General features: G+C 42.4%; 1 long non-coding RNA gene across 2 annotated transcripts; it reads right to left on the minus strand.

The window, feature by feature from the left end:
• Window positions 1-5,432: 5,432 nt before the first annotated feature.
• LOC110599292 (uncharacterized) lies at window positions 5,433-18,868 on the minus strand. Of its 2 annotated transcripts, none has more exons than XR_002485292.3 (3): window positions 13,004-18,868; window positions 11,853-12,057; window positions 5,433-8,629 (listed from the first exon to the last, which is right to left on the minus strand). It is a non-coding gene; the product is annotated as an uncharacterized LOC110599292 (long non-coding RNA). The 2 variants fall into 2 exon arrangements; XR_013427603.1 differs by having other exon boundaries at window positions 5,433-10,776.
• Between the last annotated feature and the right edge of the window lie 31 nt (window positions 18,869-18,899).

The raw sequence follows: 18,899 nt of genomic DNA on the forward strand, positions 1-18,899 counted from the left end.
TTGTGGAGAAAGGGAGTACACTTTCACAAATATTTATAAAATGTTTATTGTATTGTATACTGTTGGATAGGTGAAGAAAATTTTTATACTCATCCCTTACATAACCAAAATTAAATTTTTTAAACTAAAAGTTTAATGAAAACAAAGTTTTGACAAGAAATTTTGTTTCGCCTAGGGATTGAACCCAGAGGAATTTAACCACTAAGCTACATCCCTAGCCCTTTTTATTTTTTATTTTGAAACAGGATCTCACTAAATTGCTTAGGGCCTCATTAAATTACACCCTGCCATCATTTTTTTTTCTTTCCGGTTACCAGGAATTGAACTCCAGGCCACTCAACCACTGAGCCACATCCCCAACCCTATTGTGTATTTTATTTAGAGTCAAGGTCTCATTGTGTTGCTTAGCACCTCACTTGCTGAGGCTGGTTTGAACTCATGATCCTCCTGCCTCGGTCTCCCAAGTGTTGGATTACAGGATTACCGTGTTCAGCATGTGCCAAATATTTTTAATTGGTGTATTATAGTTGTATATAATGATAGGATTTGTTACATATTCGTACATGAACACAATATAACAATATAATTTAGTCTCCATAGTTTTGTTTTTTTTTAAGAGAGAGTGAGAGAGGGGGACAGAGAGAGAGAATTTTAACATTTATTTATTTTTTCTTAGTTCTCGGCGGACACAACATCTTTGTTGGTATGTGGTGCTGCTGAGGATCGAACCCCGGCGGCACGCATGCTAGTCGAGCGCGCTACCGCTTGAGCCACATCCCAGCCCTTAGTCTCCATAGTTTTGAAGTGTCAGAAATTATTCTAATTTTTTAACTTAAGGACTTGCCCATGGCTCCAGTATTTTCACTAAAAAAAAAAAAAACGTGTCTCAGAAACATCCAAAGATGTCAGAGCAGTAGCAGAACTTCCTGATCCACAAGTCAAGGTCAACAGAGCCATGTACAGGACTCAACCTGAAGCAGCTGATTGCAGTGAAGACCCAGCACTACTCCAAGAAGTGACCTCCAACAGTGGTGGGGGTAAGCACAGTTCCCTCAGAGAGACAAGGTTAGAGCAGCTTCCACCTATGGAGCACCTCAAAATGGTGAGAGCTGCCAAGCAGAAATGAGCCTTATTACTTTCCTAAATAGTTGTCACAACAGTGCATGAGAACACCTTTATAATCCCCAGGCAGGCCATTCCCTCATTTTAGGTCATCATACTTTCCTGTGCTTATTTTTAGCACTTATCACAACTGTAATTAAATACTTATTTATTCACTTTGTAAGTGCGTTATTCCCACCAGAATGTAAACTGCACAAGGACAGGAACTTATTTTTTACTCTAGCATTCTGGGCAGCAAAATGCATATGGTAGGAACTCTGAGTTTACTGAATGAAGAAATGAAATAGAATCTCCAACAGGTTTTGAAAGCCATAGGGAAAGGAAGGGAATATTTTAGAACAAGGTCTTAGCAAACTTGGAAATAGAAATGCCTATTTCAGAATTTTGGGACAGAAAAGAAACCAGCTTGACTAGAGAAAAAGTGTTGGGGTGGGAGTTGTAAGATAAAGGGGCAGATGGTGGGCCATGGGGGTGAGCATCTGCTTGTCAGACCAGCAGGGCCCTGTTTATCAGAAGCACTGAGTCCACCTTCCAGTTCCCTGGACCTACCGAGGTACCACACACTCTACCTGCCTGGATGGGAGGAAAGGAAACATTTGGAGAAATAATGCTCAAAAGGCTTTTAACGGGCTGGGGATGTGGCTCAAGCGGTAACGCGCTCACCTGGCATGCGTGCGGCCTGGGTTCGATCCTCAGCACCACATACCAACCTGCCGAGAACTAAAAAATAAATATTAAAAATTCTCTCTCTCTCTCTCTCTCTCTCTCTCTCTCTCCCCCTCTCTCACTCTATCTTTAAAAAAAAAAAAAAAGGCTTTTAACTCTCTTTTTAACTTTTTGAGGAAATGTCCAGCTGTTTTACATTCCTGCCAGCAATGCATGAATGTCAGTTCCTGCACATCTTCACCAACACTTTATTCTTTTTAAATTATATTCCTCTTAGAGTATGTGAATTGTCCCGTCCGGCAGGACACATCAACGTGGGCAGCGAACCTAGATGGGGAGGAATGAAGGGACAAGAGACACGAAGGGTGACAGCAAGACAAAAGTTCTGATCAAGCTGCAAACTTTTATTGTTCACACAGGGGTATTTATATGCTGGGGATGGGGAAGCTCTTCGCAATTGCTGGATGTGGGTGGGTAAAACTGCCAGCTGCAAGATGTCTGAGGATCCTGATAACCGCAGGGTGTTCCAGGGAGATAGGTAGCTGCAGGATGCCTTCAGGGCAGAATGTCTCCCAGGGGGCTGTCAGGCTAATATTTGAAGGAGAATTTCCTTCTAGTTCCCGACAGTGAATTTAGAGGAGTTTCATTGTAAAGAGAAGACAATAGTTGGACTGATGGCTAGAGAATGTGGTCAGATCAAGATTTTATAGGCAGGAATATATGTGGCATGTTTATACACTGATGAAAATAGTCTGGTAGAAAGGAGAACATTGATGATACAGGAGAGGCTGGACAGCTGGGGAGCCTCGCTCCTGAGTAGGAAAGAGGATGCTTTCTCCAGACAAGTGGAGGGTTTGGCCTTAAGGGAACACAGGCCATTTACTGAGTTTAACAGGTGGAGAGGCAGTGCACAGACACACAAGTGAGGCTGGTGTGATAGCTTGGTGGTGAGTGCTTACAGAAGTCCTCTTGTAATTTTTTCCCCCAGGTGAAATAAGTAGTTGAGATTGAGAAGGGTAGGAGATATTGAAAGTCTGAAGAGAGAAGGTCTAAGGAGGGTAGGAGATATTGAAGATCTAAAGAGGTCTAAATATAGTAATTTGAAATGAACTTGACCATAGCAGGATAACTGGGCATCACATAGACTCAACTGAAGTTAGTAACCATGAATTTTTTTTTTTCCTTGAGTTCTTTTTGGATGGAACCCAGGACCTGCAGATTAAACTGCCAGGCTACACCTCCAGCTCCAGTTTAAAATGAGACCAGTCTATTATTTTTTCCTCCAGCATGTGATCTTATCATATTAGAGATTTTTGGTATTTGAATGAAGAAATGAGTTAATAATGAGTTTATATTGCACAGAGAGGTTTTTTTCCCCCTATCTGCTACTCATATTAGTTAAAGATGCTTTAACCTTAATTACTTCTGCTAAATTTCTTTTGCTCTTAGATATTGTTAAAATAAAGCACCTAAGAACGGGGCTGGGGTGGTGGCTCAGTGGTAGAGTGAGTGCCTAGTATGTGTGAGGCCCTGAGTTCAATCTTCAGAACCACATGAAAAAAATAAAATAAAGGTACTGTGTTTATCTACAATTACAAAATAAAATAAAAATAAAAAACCTAAGAACAAATTGAACATTTAATGTCAGTTCTTCTGATCAACATAATTAGAATAAACAAGGATTGTATTTTAGTACCTTTCTCTTGAGGATTATGTTGTTGAATATATAAAGGAAAATGGAAAACTATCAAAAACATTTTCAATCTGTCCAGTTATTGTTATTTTCAGAGAAGGGGGAAGCCAAAAGAAAATGGTAGTTTCCTTAAAGATCTGGCATTCATTTTCTTAACAGTTTCTTTCTAGAATTCTGAATATGCTTGATTATCCATTAATTTATTCATTTCTCAGTATTTCCTCTTTTATCAGTTATAGGAAAAACAAAACTTCAGGCCCTACCATGAAGTATATCATAGGAATTTGAATGCTACACTGTTTTTAGAAAAGGCAGATATACTTTTTTTATTTTTTAGGATGTCTTTTTTTAATATTTATTTTCTGGTTATAAGTGGACACAATTTCCTTATTTTATTTTTATGTGGTGTTGAGGATCGAACCCAGTACATCACGAATGCTAGGCAAGCGCTCCACCTCTGAGCCACAATCCCAGCCCCCATATATACTTTTATTTAAACCAGTTCTTTCAGAGAATTTGATCCTATGTAACAGCACATAAAATTAGCACTAGTTGGGCTGGGGATGTGGTTCAAGCGGTAGCGCACTCGCCTGGTATGGTTCAAAGCCAGCCTCAGCAACTTAACAAGGCCCTAAAGCAACTTAGGGAGATCCTCCCCCAAAAAATAAATATCAAAAGAAAAAGGACAGGGGATGTGGCTCAGTAGTTAAGCACCTCTGAATCCAATCCCCAGTAAACACCCACCCCCCCAAAAAAAAAATGTCTGGCAGGGCCGCTTTTCTGACAGGTAGCAGGGAGCTCACAGAGACTGCTTTGTCATAGCAATCCTGTGCTTCACTGACTCTTAATCAAAACATACGATTAGAGTCTCAAGATATTTGTACTTCTTTTGTGAAGACTATTCAGTGCTTTGAAGAATTAACAGCTTTGGGCTGGGGATGGAGCTTAGTGGCAGGGCAGGAGCCTGGCATGTACAGGGGCCTGGGTTTAATCCCCAGTATTGGGGGAAAAAAATTGCAGCTTTGTGAACCTTTAGTGCTTGTGCTTTAGCCCTCCTTTTCGACCCAGGGGAGAACTTTGTCTTTACCCAATTGCAGGACACAGAGATTATCAGTGTGGGACAGTTTTCAAATGCTCTTCTAAAAGCTTGATGCCACACCTCTGATCATTGTTTGCAAATGCATGTCAGCATAATATTTTTCTATTTCTCCGTGTCACGTGTCACTCTTTACCAGACAGACGTGGAAATGAATAGGCAGTTATCTTACACAAATGTTAATAGCTATTTGGTCAACATTAACTCCATTGCTTAAGAAAAGCATAAACAATTTAATCACTGACTCTGTCCATATGTATCATCCTTATTACTGTGAGGAATCTTGTTTTGACCAAAGTATTATTTTCTTTGAAAATTCTGCCAGGCATGGTAGTGCATGCCTGTAATCAGCGATTTGAGTGGCTGACGCAGGAGGATTGCAAGTTTGAAGCCTGCTTCAGCAAAAAAAAAAAAAAAAAAAAAATATATATATATATATATATATATATTATGTATTTCTATACACACACACACACACACACACACACACACACACACACACACACAGGTCTAGGGATGTGGCTCAGTGACAGAGCATTCCTGAGTTCAATCCTTACTACCATAAAAGCACAGTGAAAAATAAAAAATGAACAAGCTACCAAATACCAAGTTTACACTTACATGAATATAGTTGTATATTTAAAATTTGATTGTAAAGTTTTTTTTCAGAATTTTTTCTTTTCTTTTTCTTTCTCCAGACAGGGTCTAGCTAAGTTGCCCAGGCTGGTTTTGAACTTGTCATCCTTCTGTCTCAGCCTCAGGAGTTGATGGGATTATAGACATATAACACCAGGCCCAGCTATTTTTTCACAACTTTTAAATTACAAGCACTACTTGGAAACCAGAACCAATGTGTTGATTGAAAAACATAGTATTTTATTTCATGTTTTTTTCCCCCCCAATATAGCACAGAATGCAGAAGGAATGGGAGGTTTCCCTCCCAGTACCAGGAAGGGGTGTGTGTGTATCTCCATTTTGTCCTTCACATTCTAGAATGATTCCACTCACCACAATTGGAATCTTGAACAGTTGTACTGGTCTGCTTGGGTTGCCATAACAAGATTCCACAGACCAGTGGCTTACACAATGGAAATCTATTTCCTCACGGTTCTGGAGGCAGCAAGTGCAAGGTCAAGGTGCCAGCAGACTTCTGGTGAAGCCTTTCTTCCTGTCTTGTGGGTCCCTGCTTTCTTGCTATGTCTTCACATGGCCTTTCCTCAGTGCTTGCACTAACCTGGTATGTCATCAACTTCTTACAAGGACATCAGCCCTATGAAATCAAGAGCCCACCCTTATGACCTCATTTTAACTATTGCCTACTTTTTTTTTTTTTTTTTTGCAGTTTTGAGGATTGAACCCAGGAGAGTTTTGTCACTGAGCTATGTCACCAGTCCATTTCTTATTTTCAATTTTGAGACAAGACCTTGCTGAATTGCTAAGGCTGGCTTTGAACTTGGGATCCACTTGCCTCAGTCTCCTGAGTCACTGGAATTATACTGATGTGCCACCATGCCTGGTTGTTTGTTAAATTTTTTTTTTTTTTTAAAGAGAGAGAATTTTTTAATATTTATTTTTTAGTTTTTGGCGGACACAACATCTTTGTTGGTATGTGGTGCTGAGGATGGAACCAGGGCCGCATGCATGCCAGGCGAGCGCGCTACCGCTTGAGCCACATCCCCAGCCCAATTGTTTGTTAAATTTTGAGACAGGTTCTTGCTAAGTTGCCTACTGGCCTCAAACTTGCAATTTTCCTGCCTCTGTCTCAAGAGCCACTGGGATTACAGGCGTGTGCCACAGTGCTGGGCTCAGTTACTGCTTATTAAAGGCCCCGTTTCCCAGTATAATTATATTGAGAACTAGAGCTTCAACATATACATTTGGAGGGGACAGTATTCAGTCCATAACACTAGTCATTAACAAACAGCATGCAAATGAAGATAATTTTAATTTGTGATTATTGTCCCATTGTATAAACCTCAGTGTTCCATTGTCTCTGCTGTCATAAAGAATTTGCTTTGAGAAAATTTGGATCCTTATTTCCTTCACTGACAATTCCATTTCAATTAATTATACTAGATACATTTATTCAGCACTCAATGTATTCTAGGAATTATTCTAGATTCCATGAATGTACTAAAACTCCTTTTCTTAACTAACTCATAGTCTATTTAGACTGTTAGAAAATCAGAAAATTGTTGCCTTCAAAGATATGTAGGAGCCAGGCATGGTAGTGCATGCCTGTTATCCCAGCAACTCAAGAAGGAGGTTGAGGCAGGAGGATTGAAAGTTTGAGGCCAGGAATTTAGTGAGACCCTGTCTCAAAATCAAAAATAAAAAGTGCTGGAGAGGAGTCTGGAGTTGTGGTCAGTAGTAGAATACTTGCCTCACATGTGTGAGGCACTGGGTTCAATTATCAGAATCGCTTATAAATAAATGAATCAAATAAAGGTCCATTAACTGTAAGGTCAGGCACCGGTGACCAAAAGGAGGAAGATTAAAAGCTGTTGACCAAGGCTTTATTGAGATTCCCTTGGGGGCAAGACCCTCCAGTCCAACAGAGTTGCACCCAGGCTCAGCCAGATTGGAATTTTGGGGGGCTTAGAGCAGGAATGGAGGGCTTGGGACTGGAAAGGGAGGTTTTTAGAGTCCCTCCTCCTCCTCCTCGGATCTTGCTGAGCTCCGTGTCCTTCCAGGATTGGTCAGGAGACCCCGCAGCACCTGATTGGTTGTTCTTTCCTGCATGCGGGTTGCCTGGTGCTTTGTCCCCTTAGCCACCTCCAACATCAACAGCTAAATATATCCAACTAAATTTACTCCAGGGTAAATGATGTCACTGAGAGACCCGATGGCAGATGGTAAGGATTGAAAAGGGGGTCAAAAGCCCCAAAACTTAGTATAAATATATATATTTGTAAAAAGGGCTGGAGATGTGGTCCATGGTAAAACACCTCTGGGTTCAATCCCCAGTACCAAAAGAAAAAAGACATGTAAGGATTCAGGAATGATAGACTGTAAACCACTGTACCTAATAACCCAACTTGCTTATAGAAAAGAAAAATCCCTTTCATTGGTTCACCTGTTTAACCAGTATTTATTGAGTGATAACTTTGAGCCTAAGACACAGTGATAAGGAAATAGGCTGAAGTTCCTGCTCTCATGAAAGAGACAAAGAAATAAATAAATAAACAGACACAAAATGTAATGCCAGATAGTGGCAAATATTGGGAATCAGAACCAAGGTAAGGAGAAAGAGGACGACTTACACACCAGGCTGCCAAGCACGATGGCATCAGGAAGCTTGTCCCCAGAGGCAGCCCCTGGGCAGACTTGAATGAAGTGAAGGAGCAAGCCACATGCAGGTGTGGAGGGGAAAGTTCCAGGTGGAGAGGAGGAGCACAGGGCCTTGGGCAGGAGTGTGGTGACCTTCAAGGTCAGCAAAGAAACCCTGTGACTGACAGAGCCCAGGGAACCAGCAGGGGGGACAGATCAGCTCCCCTCAGGGCGGGCCCTCAGGAGCCAGGGCAACAAGGCTCTCATAGGATTTTACTTTACAAAAGCAGAAGCCACTGAAGCATTGTGAGGACAGCCTTGGGCCTGAGCCTAGCAACTCCATTTTAAAACTCCAGTTTGAAACCTGCAGTCTCACCAGGCTCACCTAAGGGAAACTTCCAGAATGTTCCTCAGGCACAAACAAGTCCCTTCTCCCCACCCTGACAAACCCAGAGTGAAGCCTCTGCCAGGCTGTCAGCCCCCCAGATAAGGGGGGAAAGGCAAAAAGATCAGGGTGGGGCCACCAGACCAGATGTTTTAACCCCAGGGTAAATGATGTCACTGAGAGATCGGGTGGCAGTGTAATGCCAGATTCGTGGGACCCCAATAGACCTCCAGGAGCAGAATCCGATGCAATCACGCAGGAGTCCTTATTGCAAGCTCCAGCCTGGACTCACAACCGTTTCCAAAGCAGCGGTCCCAGGGAGTGAGTCCTGGTCCTTTGTTCAGTGAGATTTATAGGGTTTTTTGCATCACTACATCACACAGCAAATAATTTCACACTGCGGGAAAATCAAACAACAACTCTTAACTTTGATTAGCACGTTCACTGGCAGGAACAAGTTGGGTAGGGGTGATTGGTTAGTACAAGAGGGATTCCTTTGAGCTGATTGGTTTAAGCCACGAGGGGTGTACGTGCTAAACTACATGGTTTCCCAATGTGTTATCAACCACCATAAACTACTGGGGGTCATCTGGCATCCCAGGTATTTTCCCTGTCTCATGCTGATTGATAGTTGCTAGAGGGTTGCTATGGGTCCCCACCTAGCCTGACTGAGTCAGGGACACCTGGCGCAGCAGATCTCTCCTGTTATTTGTAGACAAACAACTCAGCAAGGTGGGTATGTGCCTAGGAGTGCTCTGTGGGTCTTTCCAAGGACAAGGGTCACGCCCCCTTCCTTGGACAGGCTTTGCTCTGAGGTAGAGGCTGGTTTCTCAAAAATGGAGTCACATCAGTTTCTCAGCAGCTGATAATGATTGAAAGGGGGTCAAAAGTCCCAGAGGTTAGTATAAATATTAAAGCAAATGAACAGACACTCAGCCAGCCGACACTGATGCCCTCACGCTGAGAGACTGGTGAGGACCTGGGCTGACATCTCAGCTCTTCTCCTCGTTTGCTGATCCTCTGCGTCTTCCTCACGGCTCTCAAACTCTCCAGCCACATCTTGACCCTAGTGAGAGCCACAACTTCCCCCTACGACCCTCTCCTCAGCCAGCCCTCAGCTCCACCCCAGGAGAAGCCTGCCTTGGTTCCTGATCTGATCACCAGGTCTGAGTGAGTGTGCATCTGCTGGACTAGAGCCTAAGGCTGGAGACTTTAGATCTGACACTTGAGCTTAGCGCACGGAGGAAATGTTTATCAAGAGCCTGTTATGATTAAGTGTGTTCTTGCTGGGTATGTGGCTCAAGTGGTAAAGCGTTCGCCTAGCATGCGCGGGGTGCTGGGTTTGATCCTCAGCACCACATAAAATAAAAAAATAAAGATGTTGTGTCCACCAAAAACTGAAAAATAAATATTAAAAAATATATACATTTTTTTAAAAAGTGTGTTTGCAGTGCTTAAGTTAATCTAGAATTGTTTGCTGTGAATGGATTATCCTATTGCAGTGCCTAGCATTAAGGATTGTCGTTTCCTTGATTAAGAACCTAGAGAGTGAAGTTGTATTGAGTGATTTGAGTGAATAAAGTATTGATTGGAAGGGGCAGAAGCGCATGGAGATTCTTTACTTTTCCCCCTGAACTGCATCTTTTGCCCATTGCAACAAGCATTCGGAGAAAAGAAATAGTATCTGTTTTGTATTTTTCAAGTCTCTGTTTGGCTGCTGTGTAGAGAAACAGGGGAGGGAGATGAAGTCAGATACAACTGCAAAGGTTGGGTGGGAAACAATACCAGAGGCCGGTGTGTGTGTGTGTGTGTGTGTGTGTGTGTGTGTGTGTGTGTGTGTGTAGGCAGGCCCAACAGTGTAATGATGAACCCAGCCTAATTCCATCTCAAGATTGGAAGCCATCTCATCTCAAAGTCATGAAAGTTAATTTCTGTTTTACTATAAATTACTGTGATTTCTAAACTTGTTTGAAATTCCTGCCCTTGTCTTGAGCTCACCCCTGCCTGGCTCCCCTGACCAGATATCAACCCTCTCTGAAACCTCAGTGGTACCCCATAAATTCTGACGTTGGGATGTGAATTTACTCCCTACCTTGAAATATCATGCCATCTAGATCATTAACCTGCTACCTGCCTTTGTATTGTGCTTGTCAGAATCCTGTCGGCTGCAAGTTCTCAAGACACTCTCCTTTGCAACTTTTTGTGCTATAAAACCTTGTTCCTGGAAAGCTGGGGGGCTGGCCTCTAGCCCATGTTAGGGGAGACAGCCGCTGATCAGCTCTCTTTGTGTACACAAATACGAGCTTGCTTCAATTTGATTTAAAATTGGAGTTGGTGGTCTTTTCTTTGTGTCAGGGTTCAACAGTAATCCTAATTGATTAGAAATTTTATCATAAAATGTTACACACGTTACACACATGCCTACAACATTCCTGCTAATCTGTCGTGTCATCCAAAACCAGGAAAGCATAAGAAACTGTCGCAGCCGCGAGGAGACTAAGGAGATACGACGACAAAGTGAAAGGTGGGGTTCTGGATGGGCCTCTGGAACGGAAAAGGACAGTAGGTAAAAACCAAGAGTCTTCAATATTAGTCCATCGATTGTGACAAATGAAATATAATAAGGAAAGCTGAGAGGTGACATTTATATGGTAACTTTCTGTAGTATAATTTTTCCATAAGTTCATTTAAAAAGGTAAGCCCTCCAAACAATGTGACTGATATCCATGTATAAATGGAGATGGTTACACAAAATGTGAATAGACTTAACACCACAGAACTATGTACATTAAAATGGTTAATTTTAGATTACATTATATTTTGTAATTTTTTTTAAAGGTTCCCTTTTGCTTCAAACTTTTTTCTATCCACAAGGTTTAGAATTGGGTGACTTGGGGCTGGGAATGTAGCTCAGTGGTACAGTAATTGCCAAACATGCACAAGGCCCTAAATTCAATCCCTAGCATGGGCAGTTGGGGGCACTAGGATTGGGTGACTTGCTGAAGTCAGAGCTGATATTTGGATGCAGGTTTGGCTGCCTCCAAAGTCCAAATTTTTTTTTCTTTATATATTTTTTAGTTGTCGATGGACCTTTATTTTATTTATTTATATCTGGTGCTGAGAATCAAACCCAGGGCCTCACAGAGCTAGGCAAGCATATGGCTACCATTGAGCCACAACCCCAGCCCGCCAAAGTCCAAGTTCTTAACCACTCTGCTTCATTGTTATGAAATTTCTTAAGAGAGTCTTCCTGTCACTAATTGAATCCTCCTTCAACACGTCCTAGCAACTAATGCCCAGGTGGTCTCCAGGTCCCTCAGAACATCTCACTCTCTTGTGCAGGGGATTTAAAAGGAGATCCACTGCTACCCATTCACATTAGGCATTCAGAAAGCCCTTTGTGGTCCAGGTGCACACCAGTAGCTCAGGAGGCTGAAGCAGGAGGATCGCAAGTTCAAATCAGCCTCAGCAACTTAGTGAGGCCCTAAACAACTTAGTAAGACCCTTTCTCAAAATTAAAAAAAAAGACTTGGGGATGTGGCCAAGTGTAGTTAAGTGCCCCTGGGTTCAATTCCTGACCCCCAAACACGAAAACCCTTTATGAAATGATTGCAACTGACCTTTTAAGTCAAATGAATCCCTTTATTTTTCTTTGACAAGTCAACACGCACCCAGTACTGGATCTTTTCCTAATTCAACTGTTTCTCTCTCAAAAGTCTTTCCTTGGGTTTGTCTGTGCAGGCCCAGCTCAAACTGAAAAGTCTGCCTTATCCCATGAGCCAAAAGTAATTATTCAGAGCTTCTCTTCACGAAGGATAATTGGTCCTGAGGAGAAAAGCCACAAAGAGAATCCACTTAAAATAGAGACCAAAATGTCATAGTTAAGAAGCTTAAAAGGCCTGATTGTAGGAAGACAATCTAGGATTAAGCCCAAACAAACCTACCTTAATACCACGGGTAGAGCACTTATACACGTTTGTTATTCTTAATAAAAAAACATGAAAAGTGTCTATTTAAAAGCATATAGGCTATATTATTTATCTTTCAGCTACATAAATGTGATTATTTAAACAAAAGGACCAGTTAAAAGAGACAATAATAATTAATAGGAATAAACAATGTCTAAGAAATATAGAACAATTTTATATATTTCTATACTGATACAGCAATTAACTTTTAAAATTCATATTGAATATTTACTTCTCTATATTCTTTTATAAAAATATTTTTAGTTGTAGTTGGACACAATATTTTTATTTTATTTATTCATTTTTTTTTTTTTATGTAATGCTGAGGATTGAACCCAGCGCCTCGCATGTGTTAGGCAAGCGTTCTACCACTGAGCCTCGTCCCCAGTCTTCTCAATATTCTTAAAATGCAAAAAATAAGCTTTTGAAACTACAGTGGCCTGTTTGTCTCATGATTTCATGGGATTTTTTTTTGTGTGTGTGCGCGTGTGTGTGTGTGTGTGTGTGTATGTTACTAAGAAAGGAACCCAGGCTTCACACATTCTAGGCAAGTACTCCACCACTGAGCTACACCCCCAGCCCTTTTTATTCTTTTATTCTGAGACACAGTCTCACTAAGATATCCAGGCTGCCTCGTACTTATAATCCTCCTGCCTCCGCATCCTGATTAGCTGGTGTTACCCACCTGTGCCACAACACCCAGTTTAATAGGATATTTTTAAACTATTTTTTTTTCTTTGAGATGAGGTCTCACTATGTTGCCAGGGTGGCCCCAAACTCCTGGGCTCAGGCAATCCTCTTACCTCAGTCTCCCAAGCAGCTGGGACTACCACTGGGCGCCAGATGCCTGGATGTGTAACGTTTTACTCTTCTGCCTTCCTTTTCCAGTAATACCTCTGTGAACCACCTGCAACCTGGAGCACACCATTCTTTTTTTGCAGTGGTAAAACTGAACACAGTCAGATGTGAAATTCTCCTGGACTTGTAGCTTGCTCTTATCAAGTCCACATTACACAGACTCCTGGTGTCAGTCCAATGTGATGACATCACTTGGAATATTCTCTCAACAAAAACACTGGGCATGGAATACTTAGGGTTTTGCAACAGCAGATCTTCAGACTTGTAGGAATTTATTTCTAGCTCTCCAAAATATGTCCATCTATCTTTTATCTACTGGCTTGTCTGGGTAGACCACCTGTTAGTCAGTTCTCTACATCCTCTACATCATAAAGGCTATGCCTGTCTAAAATGCTCATTATTTCTAAACATTCTGAAGTACAGTGAATGTTATTAAGTTAAACCTCTCCTTGGGGAAAATGGTTTTAAATCACAGAGGTAATTTTTTGTTTGGAGGGTTTAGGATTGAATCCAGAGGCACTTTACCACTGAGCCACATCCCCAGCCTTTTTCTTTTCTTTTCCTTTCCTTTCCTTCCTTTCTCTCTCTCTCTCTCTCTCTCTCTCTCTCTCTCTCTCTCTCTCTCTCTCTTTCTTTCTTTCGACAGGTTCTTACCAAGTTGCTTAGGGCCTCCTTGCTAAGTTGCTGAGTGAGGCTGGACTTGAATTTACAATCCTTCTGCCTCAGCCTCCAGAGCTGCTGGGATTAGAGGCATGTACTACATGCCCAGCCAAGCACCAGAGGCAATCTGAATTAAGCAACCTTCTTTCAAAAAAACAATGAGTCATTTTTTCACTGTTAGGAGTTTGTATTGCAACTTATTCATAATATTGAATAACTCAGGTGCAGTCAACCTGTCCTTTCTAGGCTCCTTATGGCTTCTTCAAAGGTCTAAATAGTTCTGGACAAAAAGCATATAAATTTCTATTGTAGTTTAACACTTTTCTTCATTCTCATCCTCAATTTCCAGATTAAAGGTGGACATTCTCAGTTTTTCTATTTATATATTTATTTATCTGTGATGCTAGCGATCCAACCCAGGGCCTAGTGCATGTAAGGCAAGCATTCTACCAACTGAGCTGTATCCTCAGCCTGACATTCTCCCTTTCTTGCATTTTTTTTTTAAATTTTTTTTTAAATATTTATTTTAGTTCTCGGCGGACACAACATCTTTGTTGGTATGTGGTGCTGAGGATAGAACCCGGGTCGCACACATGCCAGGCGAGCGCGCTACCGCTTGAGCCACATCCCCAGCCCCCTTTTCTTGCATTTTGAGAAGGAGATTTTACAGCAAAACAACATTGTAACATCGTTTCTATGACTGGCAACAATGTCAGCCACAGGACAGGTACAGATCTAAACAGTCTATCTCCTTCTATTGCTACAAAGTAAAAAAAAAAAAAAAAAAAAAAAAAAAATTTATCTGCATCTTTTGAGGAAACTGAGAAGTAATGAAAAACTTTTATTAAGAAGGCCTCAATATCATGGAAAAGTAAATCACACCCCTTTTCAGCAGTCTTGTGTACAAGCTGAATAGGACATTAAGCATGTAAGATCTTTTCATTTTCTTTGGTAAGAAGCTTATAGACAGAATGGAATTTGCCAAAATTTACATGTGTACTCTATGCTGAATACATAGATAGGCAAAATCTAGTCTGTATGTGGACAAGCTGTCAGTAATTTTTTATTTTTCTGTGGTTTCATCAAAATCTTCACAGATATCAAGAAGACCATTTGAAACAGTTTTTCAAATCAAAGTACCAAAGAGCTAGGGGGAACAGTTTTGTTTTGTTTTGTGTGTGTGTGTGTGTGTGTGTGTATGTGTTGCTGGGGATTGAATCCAGTGCTTTGTGCATGTAAGGCAAGCACTCTACCAACTGAGCTAGATCCCCAGCCCTCGAACAGTTTTTTATTGCCATGATTCACCACTTGATATACTGTAGAGAGCATGATCACTGGTAAGATCTGACCAAATCAGTTCTGCACTGCATGGTGCTAACACACCTGTTATCAAAATCTCCCCTTTTGTTCGCCCACAGGACATTTAAGTTGCAACTTCTCAATCAGGAAATGCAACTTTACTCAGTCTCCCATAAAACAATCAAGGGGATGATATGATGATGAGTATTTATGTAGTATGCTCAAGCTAATTCAGTGGCTACTGTTTTCAATTGAACATTGATGTCTTTGGGGGGTACCTTTTGCACTGATTCAAAAGAACTTTCATGTCTCATCCTGGACTTGGGAGATTCAGTCTCCATGTGTACTTTTATATCCCCTTCTCCATCATACCCAAACCCACATTTCTCGGGGGAGGAGAGATACTGAGGATTGAACTCAGAGCCACTCACCACTGAGCTACATCCCCAATACTTTTTATTTTTGAGACAGGGTCTCACTAAATTGCCCAGACTAGTCTCAACATCAATATTCTCCTGCCTCAGCCTCCTGAATTGCTGGGATACAGATAAGCATCACCACACCCAGCTCCTCCCCAATTTCTTTTCTGTACCTCCTGCATGATCATGCTCTCTACAGCATATCAAGTGATGTGGTGAATCATGGCAATAAAAAGCTGTTTGCCTTAGCTCTTTGGTACTTTGATTTGAAAAAAAAAAAAAAAAAAAAGAGTTTCAAATGGTCTTCTTGACCTGTTTGAATAATTTACGTCCCTAAGTCAATTATATGTGTCTTGCACCTGTCATTAAAATAAAGTAGCTGTTTACCTTTTGGTAATGTCTGGGTCATGCTGGCCCTGGCGGTGTACTCAGGATACTATCACAAAGTTAAAATTAGATGAGCAAAAGCACAACAGTTAACTGGAGGGTTAACACCGATTAGAACTTAAGCTGCACCCGCTTCAGAATTTAAGTTGCTCTGAAGGAATCCATCAATGGAGGACCCATTACCATAAACCTAGGTAACGAATGCCAATTCAGCCTCCAGCAAAAGACAGACCACTGCCATATTCATTTACTGCTAAAAAAAGTATTTTTTTTTTTTACCATTTCATGCTCTTTTTGGGGCTACCATGTGGTTTTATATCACCCCTCCCAACTTTCCATGCTCTGCTGAAAACCACGACTTTTTGCACCCAAGAATAGTTTCCTGAAATGTGGAACTTTCAAGAACAATCCCAGACAATCCAGAGTAGCTGCTCACTAAAAAAATAATCGCTTACTCTCCCATTTTTGTGGGTGACAGTCTGCTTGCTATTTTCATGTTTGCTGTTCCGACTTTAGCAAATTATATTTCAATAATCTTTATATTTATCTGAGATAAATCGAATAAAAATGGTGAATCACATGTTTCTGGCAATAGTCTCTAAAGGCGTTGAATAGAATGCAATTTGTGTGTGTGTGTGTGTGTGTGTGTGTGTGTGTGCTGGGGATTGAACCCAGGGCCTTGTGAATGCAAGGCAAGCACTGCACCAACTGAGTTATATCCCCAGCTAGAACGCATCTTGGCATCACTACTTGGTACACCTGCTCCACAGCTTATTTCTTTAGCTCTGAGACTCCTTGGCAAGTCAAGGTTGGTTGTTTCTAAAGTTTTCCCTGCACTGTTTTCTGCTATTTCCAACAGCTCCATTCAGTCTCCAAAAGACAAACATAGACTCATTAATTCCATACATTCCCCCCAAAGCTAAGAATATCAAAGCATCATTTTGTTATAACAGCAATATAAAATGCTTACTCATGTTTTTAAATCACATGATAATGATGTAAAAGTAAAAAAAAAAAAAGGTAGAGACAGAATAAAAGAGAAAGGTAAGTCAATGCCTTTTCTCCTACAGTCACCAGGTAGCTTTAGTCAAGGTTTGAAAATGCTTCTAAGAGCAGGGCATGGTGGTACACACCTGTCATTCCAGCAACTCAGGGAAGACTGAGGAGTATCCCAAGTTCCAGGCTAGCCTCAGCAAATTAGCAAGACTCTAAGAAATTTAGGGAGAACCTGTCTCCAAAAAAAATATAAAAAGGGCTAGGGATGTAGCTCAGTGGTAAAGCACCCTTGGGTTCAATTCTCAGTATCCTCTTTTTTAAAAAAAAAAATGCTATAAATGGTTAGGCGGATAGCTCAGTGGTAGAGCACTTACTTACTATGTACAAAGCTGTGGCCTGGATCCCCAGCACTAAAAAAACAAAACAAAACAAAACAAAAAAACAGAAATGCAGCTAAGAGCTGGTAAACTAATGTTAGTCATTAATAGACATTTAAAAAGTTTCATTAAGTACTGCCTGCAGGGTTTGGCGGATAGCTCAGTAGTACAGCTCATGTTTAGCTGAGTTGGGTCCTCAGCACAACCATTAAAAAAAGAAAAAAGAAAGAAAGAAAGAAAAGAAAAGAAACAATATAACAATTTTAGCCTAACCACACACTGGGTCCCCGCCCCCCACTGTTTCTCCTTTTCTTTCCCTTTTGTACTGGGGATGGAACCCAGGGGTACTTAACCACAGAGTCACATCCTTAGTCCTTTATATGCCTTATTTCAGGGTCTCACTAAGTTGCTTAGGGTCCCGGAAAATTGCTGAGGCTGGCTTTGAATTTGCGATCCTCCTGCTTCAGCCTCCAAAGCCACTGCGATTACGTGTCTGTGCCACCGCACAACCGCTGTGTGCCTCTTTTAATGACAAATGTTGTTTTCCTGGACCTCTCCCTCGATCTAGCCGGTTTCTCTCGGTATACCCTTGGGCCAAGGTCGCGTCGCGTAGCTCTTTAATAGTACGACCTTCTCCAGGAGCAGGACCTGCTCCGGGATCGGTGCCGCGGAGACGGGTAATCCCTCCGGGGCAGCAGCGGCGCCTCTCGGTCTAGGCGCTGAGGGATCTCGTCGGGCTCTGTGGGTGAAACCTCCAGCAGCACCTAACTCCACCGGGGGCGCCTTCTCCATCAGTCGAGACCCTGACCCGCTTCTGTCCCGGGGCCGCCTCCCACTCCTGGACGCCGACTGGGACCCGGACTGAGAGCTCCTGCAAGAGGGGCTCCCGCGCCCGTCTTTCGCGTGGCTAAGACATCTCTGCTCCCGGCTTATCTTCCTTTCTTTGAAAACGGTTGCTTCCCGAAAATCCAGGATATCTCCTAAATAAATAGTGGTTCTCAACCTTTTCCCCCCGAGGGCGTATCGGGCAAAGCCTGGAGACACCTTTGGTTGTGACAACCGCTTGCAAACACTGGGTGGACGGCAGGTGAGCACAAGACAGCCGCCCACAAACAGAATTATCCGACCCCAAACGTGAGTAGGGCCGAGGCTGAGAAATCTTTCCCTGAAACAAATCGCCAAGGTCAAGCCCTGAAAGAGGGTCGAGGAGGCCGGCCTGGAGCTCAGGGAACCCACTGAGAGGCCGAAGTGACAAGCCCCGCCTCCAGACTTGAGCTGCCTCTCGCCGCGAGGTGGAGCTGCGGAGCTCCAACAAAAGCAAACAGTCCTCTAAAGGCCTGAACGCGTAGGGCTGCGAGTCCGCAAGCCACCACGTTTTGCACCACGGGACCCGAATGTTCACCTGCCGTGCACACCTGCGTTAGCGGCGGGACCAACCTCATCACTAGAAAATGCGCTGCGTCACTCAAGACGGTCACTAAGGTCTAATGAACGCCTCCCTGTCTAGAGCTTAGGACAGAGATAGACTTCTCACACTCAGCCTCGAAAGGCTTGCTCGGCTCTAGCACGTCCCGCATTCAGCACCGAAGGAAACTTGGCAAAGACGACTCCCCACCAACCGCGCCTGAGCATGCGCAGACGCGTCGGCGCGGTGGGCGTGGCTCCCCTAGGGCCGCCCCGTCTCCCCTCGGCGTCCCGCCCTC

Source organism: Ictidomys tridecemlineatus, chromosome 11 (genome assembly GCF_052094955.1).
Source record: "Ictidomys tridecemlineatus isolate mIctTri1 chromosome 11, mIctTri1.hap1, whole genome shotgun sequence".
Taxonomy (NCBI): domain Eukaryota; kingdom Metazoa; phylum Chordata; class Mammalia; order Rodentia; family Sciuridae; genus Ictidomys; species Ictidomys tridecemlineatus.